Consider the following 25,029-nt stretch of genomic DNA (forward strand, 5'->3'; position numbering starts at 1 on the left):
TTGAATCCCCATTTTGCAGATGAGGGAACTGAAATGCAGTGAAGTTAAGTGTCAGCAGGTACAAGGTGGAGCTGGGATTAGAACCCAGGACCTCTGACTCCCAGACCTGTGCTCTTTCTGCTAGGCCATGCTTCTTCTTGCTGTGCTTTCTTGGGCAAATCACTTAGCTTCTCTGTGCCTCAGTTACCTCACCTGTAAAATGGGGATTAAGACCATGAGGCCCATGTGGGATGTGGACTGTTTCTAAACTGTACCTACCCCTGTGCTTAGAACAGTGTTTGACACATAGTAAGTGCTTCACAAATACCATCATCATTATTATTATTATAATGAAAATCGTTCAATTCTTAGAAATGACATTGTGGGTGTATGGAGATCTACATGTGATACTAATTAGTACTGATAATGGTATTTATTGAATACTCACTATGTTCGCTGCACTACACTAAGCATTAATGAAGGTGCAACAGAAACATAAAGCATGTTCCCTACCCACAAGGAGCTTACACCTTAATGGGGCAAGAATAGGAATTAATTAATAGGAATTGTTATACCTGTCAGTAGTATAATCAGAATAAATAACATTACAATAGCAATAAGAATTGACTGAATGCATATTTCCAAGTAATGAGTAAGAGTATCAATGTGGATACGCTAGAGGTGAATATTGTCAATATGACTCGCAACATTAAGACTCAATCAGGAAAAACTTGTCAGACAATGTGGGATTTTAGGATAGCTTTGAAAGTGAAGAGAGCTGTGGTCATCACATAAGGTCAGGAGGGAAGTCCAAGCTGGGGCAATAGTGTGAGTGCAGTTATGGAGGTGGAAGAGTAGAATGCAAAGTTGAGTTAGAAGTTAGGAGGAATGAAGAAAGTGAGCTAGTGAGTTGGACATGAAGAGATTTGATGTTTAAATTGGAAGAGTTGATAGAGAGCCTTAAATTTGGTCTTGAGAATATTTTTTTGATGTTACGGGAATTAGCCACTGGTGTGTTTTGAGGAGAGAGGAGATGTATGCTGAGTAACTCTTCCAGGAGATGATCTATAGCAGCAAGGTTCAATATTGATTTGAAAGGAGAGAGGCTGGAGGCAGGAAGACTAGTGAGGAAGATGAAACAATAGCAAAGATATGATGAGTTTATATCAAGTTGGTAGCTGTTTGGAGGAAGATGAATGGTCAGAAAATTATGTGAAGGAAGGTTGGAAAGGATTTAACAGTTGATTGACTATAGAAGTTGAAAAAGTGTGGAGTAGAGGATTACACCCCTCTCAAGATCGCACCTGGAGAGTTTCCAGTACTCTACCATCTCAGCTACAGGAGGGAGAGTCAAGCACAGGCCTACCCATTCCATTCCTAGCTTGGGCAGCGGCTAGCGAGTTGAAGGCAATCTGCTACAAGTCTAAACTCACCTGTGCTGGACAGCAGCAGCAAGGGGGAGAGTCGAGGGTGGAGACTCAAGTTTACTGCACGGAAGAAAGCAATGGTAAACCACTTCCATATTTTTACCAAGAAAACTCTACGGATACACTACCAGAATGATTGCAGACTGAGGGGGGGCATTCTGGGAGAGATGTCTCCATGGAGTATCTGTAGGTTGGAAATGTTTTGACAGCATAAGACAAGATAAGACAAGAGGATCACACAAGGTTGTGTGCTTCTAGGAAATGGAGTATGGTAGTGTTATCAACAGAGGTGAAAATTTAGGAGAAGGAGTAAGTTTAGAAATAAAAATGAATAGTTCAATTTTAGACATGCTAAGTTTGAGGTGCTGGAAGATATCCGATTTGGAGATGTCTAGGAAGCAAGAAGAGATATGCAACTAAAGGGTGGATGAGAGATAGATTGGTAGTCATCTGCATAGAGGTGGTAGTGGTAGCCATTTGAATAAATGTGCTTCTCAAGAGAGGGGGTGTAAAGTGAGAAATATGAGACCCAGAACACAGCTTTTTGGAACACCTATGATCAGGAGATGAGAAGCAGAAAAGAATCTAGTGAACAAAACCAAGGAGTGGTCAGAGTCATAGGAGAACCAAGTCAATACCCAGCCAGCAAAACCAAGGAGTGGTCAGAGTCATAGGAGAACCAAGTCAATACCCAGCCAGCAAAACCAAGGCCTAAGGAGCTAGTCCATAGTTATAAAAAAAGCCGATAGTCCAAGGAGGATAAGGACAAAGTAGAGCCCATTGGACTATGAAATAAGGAGGTCACTGGGGTACTTAGAGTGCCATATCAGTGGAGTGAAGGGATCTAACACTTGATTACAGTGGATCAAAATGGAGTCTCCTGGAAAGGACAATGGATGAGCCTCAGCCTTGAGACATCAGGATGAAGAAACTGATTATCGTGCTAGTGACTTGCAGTAGCATCACTCACATTCTCTTGTCCTTGATAGTCTAGTAACCACTGGAGCAACAGTGCACTGAACAAGTAGTTGGGCAGGGGTACAGAACAATGAACTGTACATGTGCAGTCTTTGTCCACAACCGAGAAAAGACAAAGCTAGGACTAACACTGGTCTCCTGCTTCCTCGAAGAGAGTTTTTTCTACTGGACCATCTGCAGGATCAATGAGTTAAGAAGAGAGTTGATGGAGAGGAAATGAAAGCAGTAAGGGGGCATACAACTCATTCCAGGAGTTTACCTAAGAATGGCAGCAGGGCGATAAGGTGACAGTGGCCTTTTTTACTATGGGGATAACTTGATATCGGTCACTTATTACATTTTCTATTTTCATTTTATAGGGATCTTGGTTCACAATCTCAGATGTCAATTGTGGAGACACTTTAAGTTCAATTTCAAATAGTGTTTCACAGTGGCAAGGATTAATTAGCAAAACATTTGTCAGGTTATTTGCAGAATAGTAGTAAGAGAATTTATTAAGCACTTACTTTGTGCAGAGCACTACTAAGCTTTGAGAAGGAATACCCAGCTGGAAATTTGATAAGGTACCTGATCCTCAAGGAACTCACAGTCTAAGAATGTGTGAGGTGAGAGGACTGAAGAATGACACATCAGGGGAGATGAAACAACAAAATGCTAAAACAACATAAGACAGATGCATGAAATAAAAACAAAAATCAGCAGGTTGCTGTGGCTAGAGCAGTAATTCAAGCTCCTCATGGCTCAGCGTCCAAGGGACACCCTTAGCCACGGCACCCATCAGCCATACTGAGGTTTTGTAGAGACCTTATGCTGTAGATACTGTTCTCTTTCCTGCGAAGGCGGTGGAAGACAGGACATTCTTCAGTAGAGCAAAGGAAAGTCGGTTCTGGTTCACTGGAACAGAGGAGAGAGGAAAGCCATATATAAATCATGTATATTTTGCACTTTCCCCATGTAACTATCAGTTTTGATCCTAACTACTCTCTAGCATTGACTCATGTTCCACCAAAAGGGGCTCTGATAATATTTTGGAATTAATTGTGGCAGTGGATGAAAAGCATAAAACCTCATTTGTGGCTGTCTTGGGGTTTTTTTAAATCTTTAGCCTGAAAGGAAAAGAGAAGAAGCCAAAAGGTATAATTTAAGTTCTGTGCCAACCATGGGCCATTAACATCCTAAATGAATATATTTCTTATTTTTTGTGGAGGTCCTTGAAAGGTCTTCCCTTTACTGCTTCAGCCTCTTAGAAATTGTTTGCTGATTCTGCTTAACGGTGACCCTGTAAAACAAGTTTTGATGCATCAAGCTCTTTCAGGCTGCTTTTGTTGTGGGAAAGTGGAGACAGGTTTGCTTGGCATTAAGATAAACTTACGTAGTTCTATTAAATGAAAATGTACAGACTTAAGGGGGGACTTATAAACTAAACCAGTAGACTCCTTTGAAAAGACCCAGCAATCATTATACTTTTAACTCCCTCCCTAAAACCACAGAGAGGGTCTGCCAAGCCCACAGCAAAGAGCCTCCTGTGTCACGTCCCCTGCCTATCTGCCCATCCACAGCAGCAGCGGGGACACTGAGGGGCTCAGTCTCTGGGCAGAGAAGGAGTCCTGTATGTGGTCCTTACGTACAGAGCCAGGAGGCTGGCACCACGCGGTCTGACTGCAGCCATGGGTGGGCCCGGCTCTGGGTAGGAGATGGCTGGCACGGGGGCGAGGGCAGCCCCTGTGCTTTACTGCTAGGCCTCAGGACGCCAGGTCTCTGAACTGTTGAGTTAAGCAGTTGCAATGGTGGCCATGGAGGAAGATGCAAACAGCTAGATATAAATGCAGTTCTCTTTCTCTCTTTCCTCTGTCTACAACATTCTCCACGCCCCACCTCCAATTTCTTCTCTTTTGTTTTCTTGTCTGTCTCCCCATTCTAGACTGTGAGCCCACTGTTGGGTAGGGACTGTCTCTATATGTTGCCAACTTGTACTTCCCAGGCGCTTAGTACAGTGCTCTGCACACAGTAAGTGCTCAATAAATACAATTGAATGACTGAATGAATGAATTCCATAGTCATAAGATCCTTACAGGATCTGCAGTGTTGCTTAATGGACAGAACACAGGACTAGGAGTCAGAGGACCTGTGTTCTAATCCTGGTTCCGCCACTTGTCTGCCGGGCAACCTTGGGCTAGTCACTTAACTTCCCAGTGCCTCAGTTACCTCTTTTGTAAAATAAGGGTAAAGACTGTGAGCCCCATGTGAGACATGGACTGTGTCCAATCTGATTAGCTTGTATGTATCCCAGCACTTAGTACAGTGGAAAGAGCACAGGCTTGGGAGTCAGAGGACATGGGTTCTAATCCTGGCTCTGCCACTTGTATGCTGTGTGAACTTGGGCAACCCACTTAACTTCTCTGCGCCCGTTACCTCATCTGCAAAATGGGGATTAAAACTGTGAGCCCCATGTGGGATAACCTGATTACCTTGTATCTACCCCAGTGCTTAGAACAGTGCTTGGCACATAGTAAGTGCTTAACAAATATTATTAATTGTTATAATACCATAAAACAAATACCATAAAAGCCATAAAGTTGAGGAGCAAATACCATAAAAACAAAGGTGGCAAGAAAATGATTGTGCTGTAACTTCAGTAACTATAAAAACCAAGTAAATCTCTCCTGAGCCCCAACAGGGTGAGTAGTACTTTACTATCTATTTCTTCACCCTTCTCTCCAGAACTCTACTGTTATAATTATTCAATTGCTTTTCAATATGGGTTCTCTATTCAGAAGTGACAGTCTGAAAGGACTAAGACAACATCTTTATCCATGTGGTTTACTAACATACTCATATTCCTAATGAAATCATTCTTACTTAGAGCCCTTATTGGGCTACACATTTACAATGCCTTTTTAGGTTCTACTGTGATCTCAAATGTCAATTATTAAATATTCAGAAGTACAGTAGTTTCTTAATGCAGATAGATGTACCTGAAGATAACTAATTCAATAGCAAATTCAGCATTTGAGAACTATTGTTTCAATGTGAAATAAGAGAATTCTTTCCAACTCATTTCACCAAATTGTGTATTGGCTCTGAACGTGCATATACAGTATACCTCAGTTAATGAGAATCAGAAACCTTACCCTGAGCCATAGCCAAAGGAACTCATTTAAAGGCACCGGGAATGGCTTTGTAAAAGCATTAAGCCTCCTAGTCTAAATCTTGAGTGATCCATATGTATAAACCCAATATTCACAAGCAAGAGTTTAATTAGAGGAGAACTGGAATTAGCAGGCAAAAGGGAAACTTGCATCAGTAAGTCCAAGCCTTTATTTGCTGGCCTAAAATTTTTCCCACAGAAGTTCCATTAGTGACAAAGGCATACACCATACACCAAAAAGAACCTAAATCAGAGAGGCAGAGCAGCAGCAGAGCTTTATTTTTAAAGTCTCACACCTGAGTAGACAGAAATCATGGGAAGAGGCTTTCTGGGAAGCCTTGCTATTACCAGTTCTTTTTAGAAGCAAGGAAATGTGCTTCGCCTTCTGCGAAATGTAATCTCCTTCAGGATGATACTCAGCCCAAACTTCACTTCCCCTCGGTCCCTTGGTTCTGCCTCCAAAGAGAGGTTGGAGAGCTTATAAGACATTGCATCCCAACACTTGTCACCTTGTGACCTACAGGATCATAAGCCAAAGCAACAATCTCATGGCATGTCAGTGTGCCTGATGACTCCCAGCCACCTGATTTCTTTCAACTCCATGGACTTTTGGTTCCACCCTATCTCACCCATTCATCAACGTGGATATCCACCGTATCACAACATCACTAGCCATTCCACCATGTCTGAACTCACTAACTCTGAATTACTAGTCAGCAATCAAAGCCTCCTAACCTGTCTTCTCAGACACACAAATTGTTTTCTACCTTCCAATCTGTGCATCAGGCAGAAACTCCTCACCCTGGGCTTCAAAGCTCTCCATCACCTCGCCCCCTCCTACCTCACCTCCCTTCTCTCCTTCTACAGCCCACCCCGCACCCTCTGCTCCTCTGCCGCTGATCTCCTCACCGTACCTCGTTCTCGCCTGTCCCGCCATCGACCCCCGGCCCACGTCATCCCCCGGGCCTGGAATGCCCTCCCTCTGCCCATCCACCAAGCTAGCTCTCTTCCTCCCTTCAAGGCCCTACTGAGAGCTCACCTCCTCCAGGAGGCCTTCCCAGACTGAGCCCCTTCCTTCCTCTCCCCCTCGTCCCCCACTCCATCCCCCCATCTTACCTCCTTCCCTTCCCCACAGCACCTGTATATATGTTTGTACATATTTATTACTCTATTTATTTATTTATTTTACTTGTACATATCTATTATATTTATTTTATTTTGTTAGTAGGTTTGGTTTTGTTCTCTGTCTCCCCCTTTTAGACTGTGAACCCACTGTTAGGTAGGGACTGTCTCTATATGTTGCCAACTTGTACTTCCCAAGCGCTTAGTACAGTGCTCTGCACACAGTAAGCTCTCAATAAATACGATTGATGATGATGATGATGATGATACCTTCACCTACCCCACTTGGGCTCCTTAGTCTTGATGCACCAATCAGAGTCCTAAATATTACCCTCTCCACCAAACTCAGACAACTTATCCCTCTCTCCCTCTGAGGCTCTTGAATCACCAGCCTTGAATCAACTTCACAGGGCACTTCTTTATCTTCTTTTTCCATGAGAGCAGAAATCAAGGTATTAGGTTACTTCGGCCATTTCAAATTCATCCCTCCCTTCTAAAACTCTGCCTTTTCTTCTATAGATCAACAGTACTTCTCCTTCATAGAGAAGCAACATGACCTACTTAATGGAAAGAGCATGGGCCTGAGAGTCAGGAGAGTCAGGGACTCCGGTTCTAGTCGTGGCTCTGTGTGATCTTGGGCAAGTCACTTAATGTCTGTGTCTCCTTTCCTCACCTGCAAAGTGGGGTTAGAAACCTTGTCTCCTTCCTCCTTAGACTGTGAGCCCCATGTGGGAGGGGAACTGGGTCAGATCCACTTAGATATTGTATATACTATAGCTCTTAGTGTATTGCTTGGCACATAATAATTGCTTAACCAATACCACCACTATCATCATTATTATCTACCATGCTCAGTGCCCCAGCCAACTATTCCAGACCTTTAATTCCTTCCAGAAACATTCAGTATCCTCACCTCCTCCTGTTGTCCTCCTTCCCTCAACTCACCCTTCAAACAATGAGTGGTATTTATTGGGTGCATACTGCAAGCAGAATTACTAGACTTGATCCTTGCCCACAAGGAGATTACAGACTAGAGAGGGAGGCAGGCATTAAAACAAATTACAGGTAGGGGAAATGGTAGAGTATGAGGATATGTATATAAGTGCTACAGGGCTGGGTGTGGGGTGACTGTCAAAGTGCTTTAGGAGTCCACACCCTAGTGCATAGGCAATACAGAGGGGAGAGTGAAAAGGGTGGGGAACTGAGGGATTAGTCAGAGATGGCCTGTAGGAGATGTGATTTTAGGAGGGCTTTGAAGGAGGTGAGAGTGGTGGTCTGTTGGATATGAAGGAGGCGGGGTTCCAGGCCAGAGGGAGGACATGAGCAAAGGGTCGATGGCGATGTAGACAAGATTGAAGTACAGTGATGAGTAGGCTGGTGTTGAAGAAACAAAGTGTGTGGGCTGGGTTGTAGATTGGCGAGATAAGGTAGGAGAGGGGAGCTGGTTGACAGTTTTAAAATTGATGGTAAGGAGTTTGTGTTTCATCCGGAGATGATCCGGAGAGGTCAGGGCTGGAGAGGTAGATTTGGGAATCATCCTTGTAGACATGGTAGTTGAAGCTCTGGGAGTGAATGAGTTCTCCAAGGGAGTGGGTGTAGATGGAGTATAGAAGGGGACCCAGAAATGAGCCTTGAAGGACTCTCACAGTTAGGGGGTCTGAGGCAGAGGAGGAGCCTGCAAAAGATACTGAAAAGGAATGACCAGAGAGTTAGGAAGAGAAGGAGGGGAGGTCAGTGTCAGTGAAGCCAAGGTTATATAGTTTTTTCCTGAAGAAGGGGGTGGTCTGTAGTCTCTAAGGCTTCTGAGAGGTCAAGGAAGATAAGCATGGAGTAAAGGGCTTTGGATTTTGCAAGAAGGAGTTTATTGGTGATCTTAGAGAGGGCAGTTGCTGTGGAGTGAAGCAGGTGGAAGGCAGATGGCAGGGTAAGGAGAGACTTGGAGGAGAGGAAGTGGAGGTGGCAGGTGTAAACAACTCATTCAAGGAATTTGGAAAAGAAAGGGATGGTGGTCATGGAGGGACGAATGGAGTGGACAACTGTTTTTAAAATGGAGAACTATTGTTGCTGGGCAGAGAAGAGGGCCGAGTCATAGCAGGCAGGGGTGAGTTTGAGATGGATAATAGCCTGATGTCAGTATTTCTGCCAGCAGCACTCCTCAGCTCAAGCTCAAGAGCAGAGGAAGCATAATGTGAAGTGATCCACAGCTGTGGGTTGGTGGTATGAAATCAATGGAGGGACAGGGTATTGAGGGAGTTGAGAAGCAGCATGGCCTAGTGGAAAGAGCACAGGCCTGGGAGTCAGAGAAACTGAATTCTAATCCCAGCTCTGCCACTTTTCTGTGTGACCTTGGACAAATCACTCAAGTGCTCTTAGCCTCAGTTTCCTTATGTGTAAAATGGGGATTCAGTACCTGTTCTGCCTTCTCCTTAGACTGTGAGCCCCATGTGGGACGGAAACCATGTCCAACCTAATTATCTTATATCTACACCAATGCTTAGTACATAATCAGTGCTTAATATGTGCCATAATCATTATTGTTCAGTGGAGAGAGTGGAGTTGAGGGCATAGATTTATGCATTAAGAGAAGGTAGGATGGATATAGAGACCAAATGGGGCAAATGACTGGAAAGTTGGAGAGGGTCGAGAGATCGGAGGTCTCTGTGGGTGTTGAGTGCATGAGAAAGAAGGCAGGTGAGGAGATTATAGTCGAAGAGTGGAACTTGAGTTGGTGAGGTTGGAGATTGTACAGTGATTAGGGATGGGGAAATCAAACATGTGTCCAAGCTGGTTAGTGGGTGTGATGGGATGGACAGTACGTCAGTGGAGTTGAGTGAGAGAAAGTGAGAAGAGGAAGGGTTATTAGGAACATCAATTTGGATATTGATGTCTCAGAGGATCAGGGTAGGGACAGAGCAAGAAAGTGAGAAAAGGATCAAAATTGTTCAGAAAGTTGGAATGGGGGCCTGAGGGTGGTAGATAATTGTGACTAGTAACTGGAGTGGGTGGTAGAGGCAAATGAAATGGGCTTCCAAAGCAGAAAATGAAAGGAATGGGGGAGATGGTGTGGTGTGAAAATAGCATTAGGAAGCAAGAAGGATGCCAACTTTTTCCTCAGTGAGTCTTGGGGAGTGGGAGAAGATGAGACCCCCTAGATGAAACCGACAGTGATTTCAGTGATTGCAAGTAGAAGAAGTGACTGGGTCAGGAACAGGTCATTGTAAGCTCACTGTGGGCAGGGAGTATGTAATATTGTTATATTGTATTCTCCCAAGCACATACTGTGTGCAGAGCACTGTACTAAGTGCTCAATAAATGTGATTGCCTGACTGACTGAAGGGAAGCTTTCCCATGATGGAGTGGAGGCAGGGGATGGCTTGAGAGGTTGGATGGGAATGAGCTGTACTGGAAGAGGGGGTGGGTAGAGAGAGGTAGGGGGTTGAGGGGGCATGGTGAGGTCAGAGAGATTGGCAGCAGCAGTAGCTGCTTAATCTGGTGTTTCCTGTGATTAATCCAGGGACTGAATGCAGGTCATTTTAGGTGGGAGAGAAGGAACGCACCTTGTCAGGGAGATCTTTGGGATCCTTGAGAGTAAGAGGTGAATGTTGAGATTAAACAGCTGGCTGTTGATATGTAATAAGGATGGTTTCTCACCTCTGTCAGGCAGTTTAACCTAGTCTGAGTTTTCTGCTGTGTATTTAGGCTGGGCAGCATGTGGAGTGGGAAAAGGAAGAGGAGAAGGAAGAGAGATGAAGGAAGGAATGGCCGCTTCTCCACTCAAACAGCTGTGGAATGAATCATAGGCAGAAGGCAGTGGTTCAGATGTCTGATCAGGCTAGCTGATCAGGGCTCAACGCCCTGTGCGATGGCTGGTTCTTGGCTCCTTACCTCGGTCCAAGACCTGCCTGGGGGCTTTGCTTGGAGTCCAGTAATGCTTCATATCTGTTTGGGGAGGGAGCTTCCCCTCCAATTTCTTTACTCAGTCTGGGACACAGTAAGTGCTCAATAAATACGATTGATTAAGTGGAAGAGAGGAGGATTTAATCCCCATTTTACAGGTGAGGTAACTGAGGCACAGAGAACTTAAGTGACAAGGTCACACAGCAGACAAATGGCAGAGCCAGGATTAGAACCCCGTGGCTCAGTGGAAAGAGCACGGGCTTTGTTTGGAGTCAGAGGTAATGGGTTCAAATCCCGGCTCCACCAATTGTCAGCTGTGTGACTTTGGGCAAGTCACTTAACTTCTCTGTGCCTCAGTTACCTCATCTGTAAAATGGGGATTGACTGTGAGCCCCCCGTGGGACAACCTGATCACCTTGTAACGTCCCCAGTGCTTAGAACAGTGCTTTGCACATAGTAAGCACTTAATAAATGCTATCATTATTATTATTATTATTATTATTATTATTATTATTATTATTATTATTATTATTATCCCTCTGACTCCTAGGCCCATGCTCTATCTACTAGGCCCTACTGTTTTCTGCTTCTGATCCCTGGTTCTGGCTCTAGTCCTTGATGATCTAGCCAATTACTTCATTAAGCATGAGCTCCCCAAGGTCTCCCTCATCACTCCAACTCCTCCCGCTAATGCCTACATGCACTCTCATATTTCCAGGCCATCCCTCAAGAGAATATTTCTTTCCTGCTTTCAAAACTGACTCTTTCACTTTCTAAAACAGTTCCCTCTCTGACTGCCAGTTTCAACCACTCACTTTCTGATGGCTTCTTCCCCTCTGCCTTCAAATACTCCCACATCTCTTCTATTCCCTCTAGACTGTAAGCTTCTTTTGAGCAGGGCATGTGTCTACCAACACTGTTATATTATACTCTCCCAAGCTCTTAGGGCACTGATCTGCACACAGTAAGCACTCAATAAATACAGTGGATTAATTAATCCACCCAAAACCATCACTGGACTATAGTGCACCCTCCAGCTATTTCCCTTCTCCTGTTCCTGTCTCTCAAAGGGTCATAGACATACACACATAGACATAGACACATAGACGTAGACACACATAGACATAGTGGGTATTGCCTCCTCTCCCTCTTCTCTGACTCATTTCTTGACCCTCTAAAACTGATTTCTGCCCTCTTCATTCGACTGAGACCACTCTCTCCAGCATAACCAATGGTCTCCTGTATGCCAAATCTAAGAAGCAGCACGGCCTAGTGGAAAAAGTATGGGCTTGGGAGTCAGAGGACCTGGGTTTTAAGAGGAGAGAGTGATTGCTTACTCTGATTTCTCTTCCAATTCACCACCAGGGCTCAGATATAAAATATGTTTCTTTTCACAGGGTAGAACTATAACATAGCCAAGGAATACTGTAACATCTCTGTGACTTTAAGTCCAGAGAGATTTTCACTCTCTAAATAGGCAAAACACAAACCTATTGTATTTCTCTCTCTCCCCTCCCCCCTAGCCCCACCATGAAAGTCCCTCATGAGATTATTTAGTGGATTAGACTTTTCATTTATAATTTTTTTCTCCCTAAACCATTTACATATGAATCCTTCTTTGAGTTGGAGAATCTTTGGTATTCCAAAATAAATAATTCAGTGGTTAAATTGGTAATATAGAGGAAATTTCTGCAGTGGACAGCTATATTGCTACTAAAGGGTATTAGATAAATGTTTCAATTACATTCATAACTTTTAAATTTATATTTGGTGTTATCAGATGAGACACAATCCCTAGCCCATACAGGTCTCACAATCTTTCTTATCCCCATTTTACTGGTGAAGAAACTGAGGCCTAGAGAGGTTAAGTGATTTGCCCAAAGTTACAAAGCAAGTCAGTGGCAGAAATAAGATTAAAACCCAGGCCAACAGACTCCCAATCCCATGCTCCTTCCACAAAGTCATACAGTGAATTGGATTTTTACAATAACCTTGATATTAAGTGCTCAAACCATTTCTTCAATTAATACTGTATTGCTCTGAAACCAAATCACCCCTGGATTTAAGATAATCCTTTAAAATATGAGGTAGCGGAGAGAAAAATAATTTTCCAAATACATAATGCATTTAATTTTGCTATTAAAGTAAATTTCAGCTAAACTGATGATTTATGGGAGAAAAAGATGTCTTTCTATTCTTCATAACCCAGATGCAGGATGGTTAGATCCAATTTTCTGAAGTTCTGGGAGAACTTTCCCATTGTTAGCTTGTTGTGGGCAGGGAGTGTGTTGTACTCTCCCAAGCCCTTTGTACAGTGCTCTGCACACAGTAAGTGCTCCATAAATATGATTGATTGATTGTTAGAAACATAAACCAGACAATTATCTCTGTCACCTTAAGCATGCATGGGACAGAAACCTTAAACTGGCCCAGACCAACAAAGAGCTAACTTTATCACGGTGCCCTCAATACCACCAACCTGGAAATGAGCCAGGTAAGATTAGAAGTGGCTGGAAAAGTGTTACTAGTTCTGAGGTCATGACTGGATTCATGCAGGGTCTCATGGAGCTGAAGCCCAGAAGCCATGAGCACTGATGGCTCCCTCAGCCACCCAACAATACATCCCCCCAGCTACATAAATTGCTGTACCAAAAGAGGCCCTCAAGTGTGGCCTAATGGAGCACACTCTCCCACTAATCACTCCTTACAATCAAGGCATAGCTCCCTCATTGTATTGCAGCTCTGGCCTATTGCCAGGGATACCATGCAGAACAAGTTCAGGAACTACAGCCCTCAACCATGGAGGGAGCAGTAGATCTGGATCAGAAGCCCCAAGCTCAGCTTTGGTATGTCCCTGTACCTGCAGGGAGATCAGTTGAGGAGTAGGATCACCCCCTCACCTGTCCTCTCCTCCCTTTCCCCTTGCCCCAAATTCCTTGGCAGTGACCTAAATGCTAATAGCCCTTCGATTGATTATTAATAGAACCATGTACAGGGGAGTGATAAATCCTCATTGGCCTGAAAAGTTGGTGGTAGGGTGGAAGTTTGAGAGGACTTTTTCTGGGTTCCAGTCAATTAAACTGGAGAGATGGCACCAATGTTGTCATATAGAGTGTGACAATGATGTCTCATGTCAAATGGGGGACCCCACAAAATCCATTAGCCCTGAGCCCAAGGGGCAGTTAACATGTCATAAGGTGTAGTTCTTATGAAGTTGTCTTCTAGGCTGCTAGCCCATATGAACCACCCTCTGGAAGCAACTTTCCAATCTCTTCCAGTTTGGTGTTGCTCAGTTTGGACTCAGTAGCATCTCAGTCCATGCTTCAAAATGAGGGCTGGGGAGCTACCTGAGCCTCTCTGCAGTCTGTGCCAAAACTTATCTGCAGTTGGAGAAAGCTGTTTTTAAGTCTGCCTCTTACCAGATCTTAATAATTATAATAATCGTGGTATTTGTTAAGCACTTACTGTATGCCAAGGCACTATACTAAGTGCTGGGGTAGATAAAAGATAATCAGTACAACACAGTCCCTGTCCCATATGGGGCTCACAGTCTTAATCTCCATTTTACAGATGAGGTAACTGAGGCAAAGAGAAGTTAAATGACTTCCCCAAGGTCATACAACAGACAAGTGGCAGAGAGACGGTATTAGGACCCAGGTCCTCTGACTCTTTTCACTAGGTTACTCTACTTTGAGTCAGCCTCTTACTTTCTAAAACTCTGCCCTTTCTTCCAGATACCAACAGTACTTCTCCCTTATAGGGAAGCAACATGACCTACCTAGTAGAATGAGCTTGGGCCTGGGAGTTCAGGGGACCTAGGTTCTAATCCTGGCTCTGCCACTGACTTGTTGTGTCTGGGCAAGTCATTTCTATGAGCCTTAGTTTCCCCATTTGTAAAATGGGAATTCTGCACCTGTTATTCCTTACCCTTAGACTGCAAGCCCAATGTGGGACAGGAACAGTATCCTGATTGTCTTATAGCTACCCCAGCACTTAGTACAGTGCTTGGCACATAGTATGTGTCTAACAGATTCCATTGCCATCATCAGGAGAAAGAGAGGATGACTTGGTTCCATTTCTAACCCTAGAAGAGTCCCGAAGGATCCCCTAAACTCTTTCCAAAAATCAGAAAATGGAACATAGGCAATTTCTTCTCTCTTACGGTAGGCTAAATATAACCCTCTCCAGTCCAGAGAAATGAACCAGAGGAAATAGGTTATTAATAACAATACTAATAATTGTGGTATTCGGTAAGTACTTACTATGTGCCAAGCATTGTACTAAACACTGAGATAGAAGGTAATCGAGTAAGACACAGTCCATGTCCCACGTGGGGATTACAATCTGGTAGGAGGGAGAACAGGTTTTTAATTCCCATTTTACGGATGAGGAAACTGAAGCACAGAGAAGCTAACTGACAATGTCACACAGCCGGTAAGTGGTGGAGCCAGGATTATAACCCATCTTGGTGCTTCAAAGTATTACCATTGTTTTGATCTATGACCCGATTATCAGAAGAAGGAAGCAACCACAGTTCCTCACTGCCTCATACATCATCTAAATGGATCAAACTTAAAAATCACCAGCCTAGCAGCAAGGGAGCAGAGTCGGGGAAGAGGAAGCACAGGACATTCTGTGATTTCCTTGTTCCTACCCATCCTGGAGTGGCTCTATGTTCACCACACCCCTCCCAACCTCTTCTCTGTCCTCCAGAAAATCATCAGTACAAAAGACCCAGAACCTCTCTGCACTTTCTCGCTGTCCTCCATTAAGTGACTATACACTCAAGGTGGCATGCCAATGATTATAAACATCTCTGTCAAATCAGCCAAGACTTATGAGTTAATATGTCTAAGGAAGAATAAGGAGATATATTGACCTGCACCAAGGAAGCTATTTGTGCAACCAAAAGTGTATGTTGGAAACACAAATCTAAACACTACTACAGAACTCTGTTACCAGGGCAGCAAATATTATTACCAATGCATCATGCTGACCAAAGACATCAGTCAGTCTGTTACTTGTATTTATTGAGTGCTTGCTGTGTTCAGACCACTGTACTAAGAGCTGGGGAGAGTGTGGTATACCAATAAACAGGCACATTCCCTGTCTACAACGAGCTTACAGTTTCAATAATACCCACACATCCTTTGGTGGGCTGTCAAACAGAAAGTGGTAGCAGCATGCTATCAGGCTTCAGACCAGGATAAATGTCTACAAAGCTGTAGAGTTGTCCTGCCTCCCTTATGACTATGTTCTACACTGGCTTAACCTAGGAAAAGGGGTGTTTCTGGGGTACCTGGGTTCTTTTGCCCCATGCCTTCTAGTTAATACGATGAAAAGCCTGAAGTTTTATAGTGCTCCAGTAATTTCCTATTTGGACCCGACCCAGCCATTCTTAATGGGCTTTCCTGTGCTTAGTTGCACTTGGCCATTAAATCTCTTTCATCTCTTCCTTCACAGACATACACATATGCATGGACACTTAGAGTAAATTGGGAAACAGACTAGTATAAAATTCTAAAGACCGTTTCATTCTGTAATGATTTCGTTGCTACATCTAGGGCTATTTGCTTATTTAACCTTGAACTCTTTATGTCTTTGCAGTTAGTTACCGATCTCCTCCAGCTCCATTTTAGTAATGATGAGGGTAATATTGAAACGAATATACTGTATATAATAATAATGGAACTTGTTTAGTGCTTACTATGTGCCAAGCACTGAGGTGGATTCAATAAAATCAGGTTGGACACAATCCCTGTCCCATCTGGGGCTCACAGTGAAGGAGATTGTAATTCCTATTTTACAGATGAGGTAACTGAGGCCCAGAGAAGGAAGTAACTTGCCCAAGGTCACACAGCAGACAAGAATTAAGGAAGGTATTAGAATCCAGGTCCTATGACTCCCAGGCTATGCTGTTTCCATTAAATGATGTGAATACCTGCCTCAGTGTAAATTAGTGAGTGTTCTTTCTTCCTGTAAAGGAGAATAGCTCAAAGAGCTCTTAAATCTAGCTCCTTGTATTTTCTCTATTTTAAATATTTATTTTTCATCTTTTGTTCAAGAAATTTGACACACATTTTAATCTCTTACGCAGTTGGCTTTGATGTCACACGTACTTAGTTGTTTTTTTTCCATCATTAGCTCAAATAATTTGAATGCATCTCTGAATGAATGGATTACCTACTTGGGAATCTCTGGATCAAGGAGAATTGGTGAATGAGGCTTGTGTTTTCGAAGATGTAATATTGTACACCAAGGCCTCCTATTGAGATACACAAAAGAGTAGTTATTTCCTATTGCCTGCTTTTTCGAAGGCTGAATTCTTAGAATGAGACAAACTGTCCTTCTCTTCCTAAATTTTGTGTGGTGAGTGATTATAATTGTCCCTGTGTATCTCAAAATAAGCCCCTACATATTCACCCAATGTGAGCAAATAGATTAGAATGCTGATTGCATTCATTTCAACTGCTAGTTCTCTCCATATGGGAAGGCAGAGGGCCAAACATTAAGTGTGCTGGTAAATTTTCTATATTATCTTGTACAGGTCTGGCTTTAAGATTAGACAATAAGCCTAAGGTAATTAGTCTTGATGTGAAAAGCCAGCAGTAAGCTTTAATTCACCAATGCCCTAAGTCATTGTTTCCTCCTTTTTCTAAAACCAGGTCCTCAATGCCAAATGATAGATCTTTTTTTTCCAATTGGTTTGGAAATTCTGTAGCTACAGCCATCTTTGGATTCTGAAATGTGATACTGAACTTACCCTCTGAATTTTCTTGTATATTAATTGTTTTGGGGGCAGAAAAGGTTCAACCATTCTGTTTTCATTTTCCTGCTAAGAGCCTTATTATACTGTCTTTTGTATATGATTTCTGCTATACTTTTACCACATGAATGAAACTTTTAGTGATGCTCATTTTTCTCAAGTAATAGTAGTTTTCAGAAGAGGATAAGAATGACATCACAGTCTTTCCTTTCTGTGACATGGTCAGTACTGAATGAAATAAGCCAAATTTGAAAGGTTCAAAGTTGTTCTTCCTGTCTTCATGGAATTAGACAATTACTGGATGACTCTTAATAGATTTCTAGATCAGTTACTTTGTCAAATCTGACTTTCATCCCCTTCACGCCACAGAAATTGCCCTCTCAAAGGTCACAAAAAATCTCTTTCTTGCCAAATCCAACGGCTTCTAATCCATTCTAATCCTCCTCGACCTCTTAGCTGCCTTCAATACTGTCGCCACTCCCTTCTCCTGGAAACATTATCCAAACTCAGCTTCCCTGACACTTTCCTCTCCTCCTATCTCTCTGGCCACTCATTCTCAATTTCTTTCAATGGCTCCTCCTCTGCCTCCAACCCCCATATTGTGGGTATCCCCCAAGGTTCAGTTCTGGGTCCTCATCTATTCTCCATGTACATCCACTCACTTGGAGAATTTGTTCACTCCCATGATTTCAACTACCAACTATATGAGGATGTTTCCCAAACCTACATCTCCAGCCCTGATCTCTCTCCTTCTTTACAGTCTTACATTTCCTTCTGCCTTCAAGAGGTGTCCTCTGGTCACCTCAACAGACCTCCTTATCTTCCCACCAAAACCCTGTCTTCTCCCTGACTTTCCCATCACTGTAGGCAGCACCACCATCCTTCCTGTCTTACAGTCCCATAACCTTGGCATTATCCTTGTCTCCTCTCTCTCATTTAACCCACATATTCAATCTATCACTAAATCCTATTGGTTCAACATTCAAAACATCACTAAACTTGCTATGGCCTGATAATAAGCCTGAGGAAGAATGAGGAGGTATTCCAGCCAAACCAAAGATGATATTAGACTAGTAAGCTTTTGCTTCTAGAGATTGATGGGATTGCTTGATTGAATTACATGGAAAAGGTATTAAACATAGTAAGACCATAGACCATTTATATTCAGAAAAATCATGGGGAAATGAGGGGACATAGATGTTGGCCAAGCTCATTTTGCTAATTCTGCAAAAGCCACATTAATTGTGGCTGAACCAGATTCCCAAACAGAACAGTGGCAAAAGTCAAGATGTAATTAATATTACAAATTGGAAATATCAATAGAGCATGAGGAATACAGAATGTAATTTAAAGTCACCAAGAGTTAAAACTGTGAATGTGGAACTAGGTTTCCTGATTACGGAAGCCACTCACTATGTGGCTCGATCAGGGGTATTTATCGTGCATTCACTTTGTGCAGAGTACTGTACTAAGCTTTGGGAGAATGCAATACAACAGAGCTGGTAGACATGTTAGACATGTTCCCTGCCCAAAAGAAGTAAGCTTTTGTTAGAGAAGAGTGGAAAGGCTTTAGACAAAAATAACACCAAATTAGCTCACCCTAGAAAAAAATGACGTCTTCACAGAGAAAGCAGGGACAAACCTACTTTCCTCAACTGCATGATGACATATTTCTCATAATTCCATTTTATCCTTAATAACTTCTCTACATCCCACTCTACACACTCTATACCCTCTCTATCCACCCAACAGCTACAGAAAGAAGTAACTCCGGACCATTTCTGAGCTAAGTTTTGATTTAAGAGTGCAAGTCTCTCATCACATTTTCAGTCCCTTGATGCAGTCTATTTTTCACTGATGCTTGGTCATCAAAGTAGTGTCCAAAGGTGCAGGTTGAAGGCTAGAGAAAGAAGTTTCTCACCCATTCAATTACATGCCTCTCCAGGTTGTCAATGCACTTCACAAGATCTATGCTTGATTGTGCTCTCAGTTCCATGGGAACAAGGCACTTTATCAGCTGCCGATTGCTTCCCAGAAAGAGTAAGCTGTTATTGTTCAGCACCTTAATTTAACAGAGTTTAATTCTCTTTCTGCTGGTGGAGAATAAAACTGATATCTTAGTGTGCTACCATGCAGTTTCAGCCTTACAAGGTTTGTAAATATGCACAACTTTCTTTACAATTTATGGAGTTAATTGCCAGGCACATAACATACATAAAAGACTTGTGAAAAATGCCATTAATGTGGATGTAGAGAGGTTATTAAGGATAAAATGGAATTATGAGAAATATGTCATCATGCAGTAGAGGAAAGCAAACTTAAGCAGAGAAAGAGCTTATTAAAATGTGACTTTCTGAAATGAAAAGAGGCCAAGCACTTCTGTTGGAGACACAAGAAGCCAAGTAATGTTTCTCTGGCTGGAAAAGAACAGGGGTGAAAAAATGAACTTTTTCCTAAATAAATAGCTGAACTGCTCCTAATTCATAGAAACTTGAGCTGTTTTGCAAGGTTTAACTTATTATTTGTTTCTTTCCTTATTTAGCAAGGTTAGAATTAGGTCAGGCTACACAGTAACGTACTGAAACTAACCATGATGATAGCCTAAAGTAATCATTAGATCTTTTGTCAATCAAGATGTATTTACAATCTTTCACATAGGTTCTAAATGCCATGTAATTCAGAAAGAAATGAAGGAAGAGTAGGGAAGAGAAAGATACAATCTTGCAGATGAGTAAGTACCAAAAGAAAACCTAATACAAACAGTGGCTGCTGATTTATGCATAATGAATGTAGAAGGTGATGGACGGTGAGAGGAAAAGCATATTTACTTAAGGGGACTAGAAGGCAGGAAATGCTGTTCCTAACTTCAGCAGAAGACTTGGTAGACTTGGCCAGGGAAAATGTCTACCAATTCTGTTATATTGTACTCCCCAAGTGTTAGTACAATGCTCTGCCCACCACAAGCTCTCAATAAATATGATTGACTGATTAGACTTTCTTTACAGCAAAAGGATATATGAGAGGGGAGGCTGGTGGTGCTAAACCCGAGCTGGATAAATCCAATCAATCAATTGTATTTATTGAGTGCTTTATTGTGTGCAGAGCATTGTACTAAGCTCTTGGGAAAGTACAATATAACAGAGGTGGTAGTCAATTTTCCTTTCCACAACGAGCTCACAGTCTAGAGGGGGAGACAGACATTTATATAAATAAGTCACAGATATGGACACAAATGCTGAGGGGCTGTGGGAGGAGTGAATAAAGGGTGAAAATCCAAGTGCAAGGGAGACACAGGAGGGAGCATGGAGAGAGGAAATGAGGGCTTAGTTGGGGAAGGCCTCTTGGAGGAGAGGTGCTTTTAATAAGGCTTTGAAAGTTGGGGGAGTGATCAACTGTTGGATATGAAGGGGAAGGGAGTTCCAGATCAGAGGCAGGACATGGGTGAGGGGTCTGGGTTGAGATAGTTGAGATTGAGGTACAGTGACTAGTGTGACATTAGAAGAATGAAGTGTGCAGGCTGGATCATAATAGGAAATCAGAGAGGTGAGGTAAGTTAAGAGGGGGCAAGCTGATCGAGTGCTTTAAAGGTATAGAATTTCTGTTTGATTTAAAAGTGGATGAGCAACCATTGTAGATTCTTGAGGAGTCGGGAAACATGGACTGAATTGTTTTTTAGGAAATGGTCCAGGACAGCAGAGTGAAGTGTAGACTAATTAAGCAGAGATGGGAGGCAAGGAGACTGGCACAGTAATCAAGGTGGGATAGGATAAATGCTTCGATAATGGGGTAACAGTTTGAATGGAGAGAAAAGGGCAGATTTTAGCGATGTTGTGAAGGTATATCTGTCAGAATTTGGTGACAGGTTGAATGAGAGAGATGAGTCGAGGATAATGCCAAGATTATGAGCTCAGGAGATGAGGAGCATGGTGGTGCTGTCTACAGTATTGGGAAAGTCGTGGGGGGGATAGGGTTTGGGTGAGAATATGAGGAGTTCTGATTTGGACGTGTTATTAGATTTGTACCCAATACACTGTATAGTACCCCTCTCAGGATTGCACCTGGAGACTTTCCAGTACTCTACCAGTCTAGCTATGGAAGGGAGAGTCAAGCAAAGGCATACCCATTCCATTCCTAGCTTGGGCAGTGGCTAGTGAGTGGAAGGCAATCTGCTACAAGTCAAAACTCACCTATGCTGGGCAGTAGCAGCATGGGAGAGAGTTGAGGGTGGAGACTCAAGTTTACGGCACAGAAGAAGGTAATGGTAAACCACTTCCATATTTTTTCCAAGAAATCTCTATGTATACAGTACCAGAAAGGTTAGATGGAGGTGGGGTGTTCTGGGAGAGATGTGCCCATGGAGTCTCTATGGGTCAGTCATAGACAAGATACTGTATAGTGGAATGCATACTCCAGACATTGATATTTACTGTGCAACTTCTTATCAATCAATCAATCAGTGGTATTTACTGAGAACTTACTATATACAGAGGACTGTACTAAGAGCTTGGTTCAATACGACAGAATTAGCAGACACATTCTCCACCCATAAGGAGCTTACAGTCTCTGTCTGCTATTGGGCTCTTACTAATGCCTTCCTATGGCAAATTATGTTTTCATTGCAGACACACTGTTTCATCCACTCTAGAATAGCCAGCATACATTGAATTATCATGATATTGTTCCTTTCAAGCTACCTAGGCTGCCTCTACTTCCCCTTAGGCCATATTAAACATTTTTGAAAGCCTCCAAAGATTTAATGGTCAGTGACTTGTAATTTCATTTAGACTCCCCTTTCCCTAAGATACTTTTATCCAATGCAAGGGTCAGGAGATTATTGGAGTCTTGTGTGGGTTATAGGGAAATGCCAATGAGTCTGGACAGAATGGGACATGAGATGGGCTGTGTTGAAAAGGATTTGTTTTGAAACGTCCAGAAATTTTAATCACACAAATACTACTCTATTGAGCATAATTGTTTGTAAAATTAAAAAGCGTTCTGAAAGTGTCATGCCATTTGAGATTATGCTAAACAGAATGGAAGGACTGAGTGTTGCAGTGAAGAGTCACTAGTGCACAAAAAGGGGACCCCCAGGGAATGCTTTGTGGGAGTATAGAGATATGATAACAGAGGTGATTTTAGGGCATCCTGAGTTATGCTTGCCACTTGGGAATTTTTCAGGAATAGTGCAGATCATTTGGGGGGAGGCTTCTGGGGTAAAATTATATATCATTCAATCAATCAATCAACCAATCATATTTATCGAGTGTTAACTATGTGAAGAGCATTGTACTAAGCACTTTGGAGAGTACAATATAACAGAGTTCCCTACCCAAAATGCGTTTACAGTCTAGAGGGATATTCGGGGAGAGGAAGGGGAGAAGAGGTAGCATCAGGTATAAATCACTTGAGTCCCTGTCAGGATTCATTCATTCATTCAACTGTATTTATTGAGCACTTACTCTGTGCAGAGCACTGTACTAAGCGCTTTGAAAGTACAATTCGGCAACAAATAGAGACAATACCTATCCAACAACGAGCTCACAGTCTAGAAGGGGGAGACAGACTAAAACAAAACAAGTAGATAGGAATCAATAGCGTCAATATAAATAAATGGAATTATAGATATATACATATCATTAATAAAATTAATAGAATAATAAAATAATGAATATGCACATATATACACAAGTACCGTGGGGTGGAGAGAGGGGTAGAGCAGAGGGAGGGATTAGGGGCAATGCTGCAGAGCACTTCTACCTTCCCTGGACATAGCCGGAGGAGAAGAAGACATGGGGGGTTGTCTGGAGTGCACCCCTAGAGATGCTCATACTTGATCCCTCCCTCCTTGCCTCTGCTGATGTCTTTTTGCACTACTGCAAAACTGGAGGGGAAAAAACAGGGAACTGAATTGTAAAAAATGATTATAAGGAAACAAGATTGAGCAAATAAATTTCCCATATAACTCGAGCTGTATTTGGGAAGGTAAAATCATTTGCCAGTTATGAACTGTGCAGATGCCAAAACTCTATTATCTAGTGTTTTTTTGTTTTGTTTTGTATTTGTTTTGTTCTTTCCAATTCTGTGGTTTGATTTTGCTAATTCAGTTGATGTTTCTAGTGTGGAGCACAGCATGTCAGGAGTGTCCAAAGAACACCCCATATGTAATTGCAAACCATTCCCCATACATACCCAGAAGAGAACACTAGGCAGAGGTGCTTATTTCATTGAAGACCCAGCAAAGGTTGATCTCATTCAGCTTATGCTAAGGAACAAAGGACCATTAATGGTATATAGATCGGAACACATTAGGGCTTTTCACTCAGGGTTAATTTGACACTTACAGCGATCTTATCATTGAAATGCAACTCTCTTGAACATAGAGGTGTTTACATTTGTAAATTTAAAGATCTATATGACTGTACCATCTGGAGATACTGCTGAGGGGAACTGAAGTACAAGCCTAAGATGGCAGGCTACCTGTTGTGGCTCTTCAGTCACTTAGAGAATTAAGATCTGTCTCTATTTTATTTTAGCCTAGAACAACAGTGTTTGCTTGCTCAGGTGTTTTGAGCCTTTTAAACTCTCTCTTTGTCTTGCTGGGCTTGAAAATTAGGCTCTCCAGTGGCTGTGTATTCTTCCACAAACTGGAGGGTATTTGTTTGCAGAAAAACTTGAAACTATTTACTCAGGAAGAGATCACTTGGTTCTCTTGTTTGAAGTGGTACTGTTGCTGTAGTAAAAAGGAACGGAAAAGTAAAGACAGGATGTTTTTGGTGGAGGTAGAGGGAAGGTGAGGATTTAGAAAGGCTTTGTTGCATTCATTAAAAGGACTGTTGACTCAAAAACTCCCACTCCACACCCAACCTTTTTAGGTGGAAACAGAAGTCATTCCATAGCTCTGAGCTGAGAGAGTACTATAAAGGGCAGAAAAAGGCAAATGATTCTGGTGTGTAAATGTAACCGTATGGCTGGGCTGGTTTTTTTTTTCTTTTTTTCATGTAATCATGCGCCTTCAATAGTGGTTGGGAAGCACTAAATAATCTAGCTTTTGAAAGCAATGTTCCATGCACAAAATTCAGAGTACTACCCCAGCCCGTGCTTGTACTGAAAGAGATAACTGAGTCATCTCAGCAGGAAAATAGAAAATGCTGTACATCAGAATGGAAGTTATCTGAAGCATTAGTGAGATGTATTGCAATGATTCCTACACAGGACGATATTGCAGACCTAGAGTGTCCCATGGGGTTGCTGCACTACAGTTCAATGCTTGCTGACACAGCCAGATTAAATTGCTGATTCGGCTAGTGCCAAAATCCACCCGCTTTTGCCCTTCCTAAGGTGTAAGTGTTCCTGCCTAGAGATGGGAACCCCTATCCATGGCACTGGTAGAGCAATTTTGAACCCAAAAGCATTTCTGGCTGAGGTAAGAGTAAGGGAAGAACAGCTACCTGATGACGTTTAGGGTCCTGCTCCTAAGAAGATGGGCCTGAGACAGCTGACCCTTTTGCTGAAAAGCTAAAACAGGTATTCTTGTATCAAGGGGCAAAGGTATATCAAACCAAGGACCTCTCCAATACCCGAAAAGACAGGGCAGGACCATAATGAGGTGGTCTATATTCCAATTTGTCCGCATTGCTTCTTAGGGATGGATAATTATTCCTTAACAACTTGAGAAAAGGCACTTAAAACTCTTGGAGCTACATACTCTGTCG

At 42.5% G+C, this 25,029-nt stretch overlaps 1 non-coding gene across 1 annotated transcript; it reads left to right on the forward strand.

Moving 5' to 3' along the window:
• Positions 1-21,357: 21,357 nt before the first annotated feature.
• LOC119920632 lies at positions 21,358-21,494 on the forward strand. The gene has a single exon (XR_005448363.1). It is a non-coding gene; the product is annotated as a small nucleolar RNA SNORA7 (small nucleolar RNA).
• Positions 21,495-25,029: the final 3,535 nt, after the last annotated feature.

The sequence above is a fragment of the Tachyglossus aculeatus genome, chromosome X1, assembly GCF_015852505.1.
Source record: "Tachyglossus aculeatus isolate mTacAcu1 chromosome X1, mTacAcu1.pri, whole genome shotgun sequence".
In the NCBI taxonomy this organism is placed as follows: Eukaryota; Metazoa; Chordata; class Mammalia; order Monotremata; family Tachyglossidae; genus Tachyglossus; species Tachyglossus aculeatus.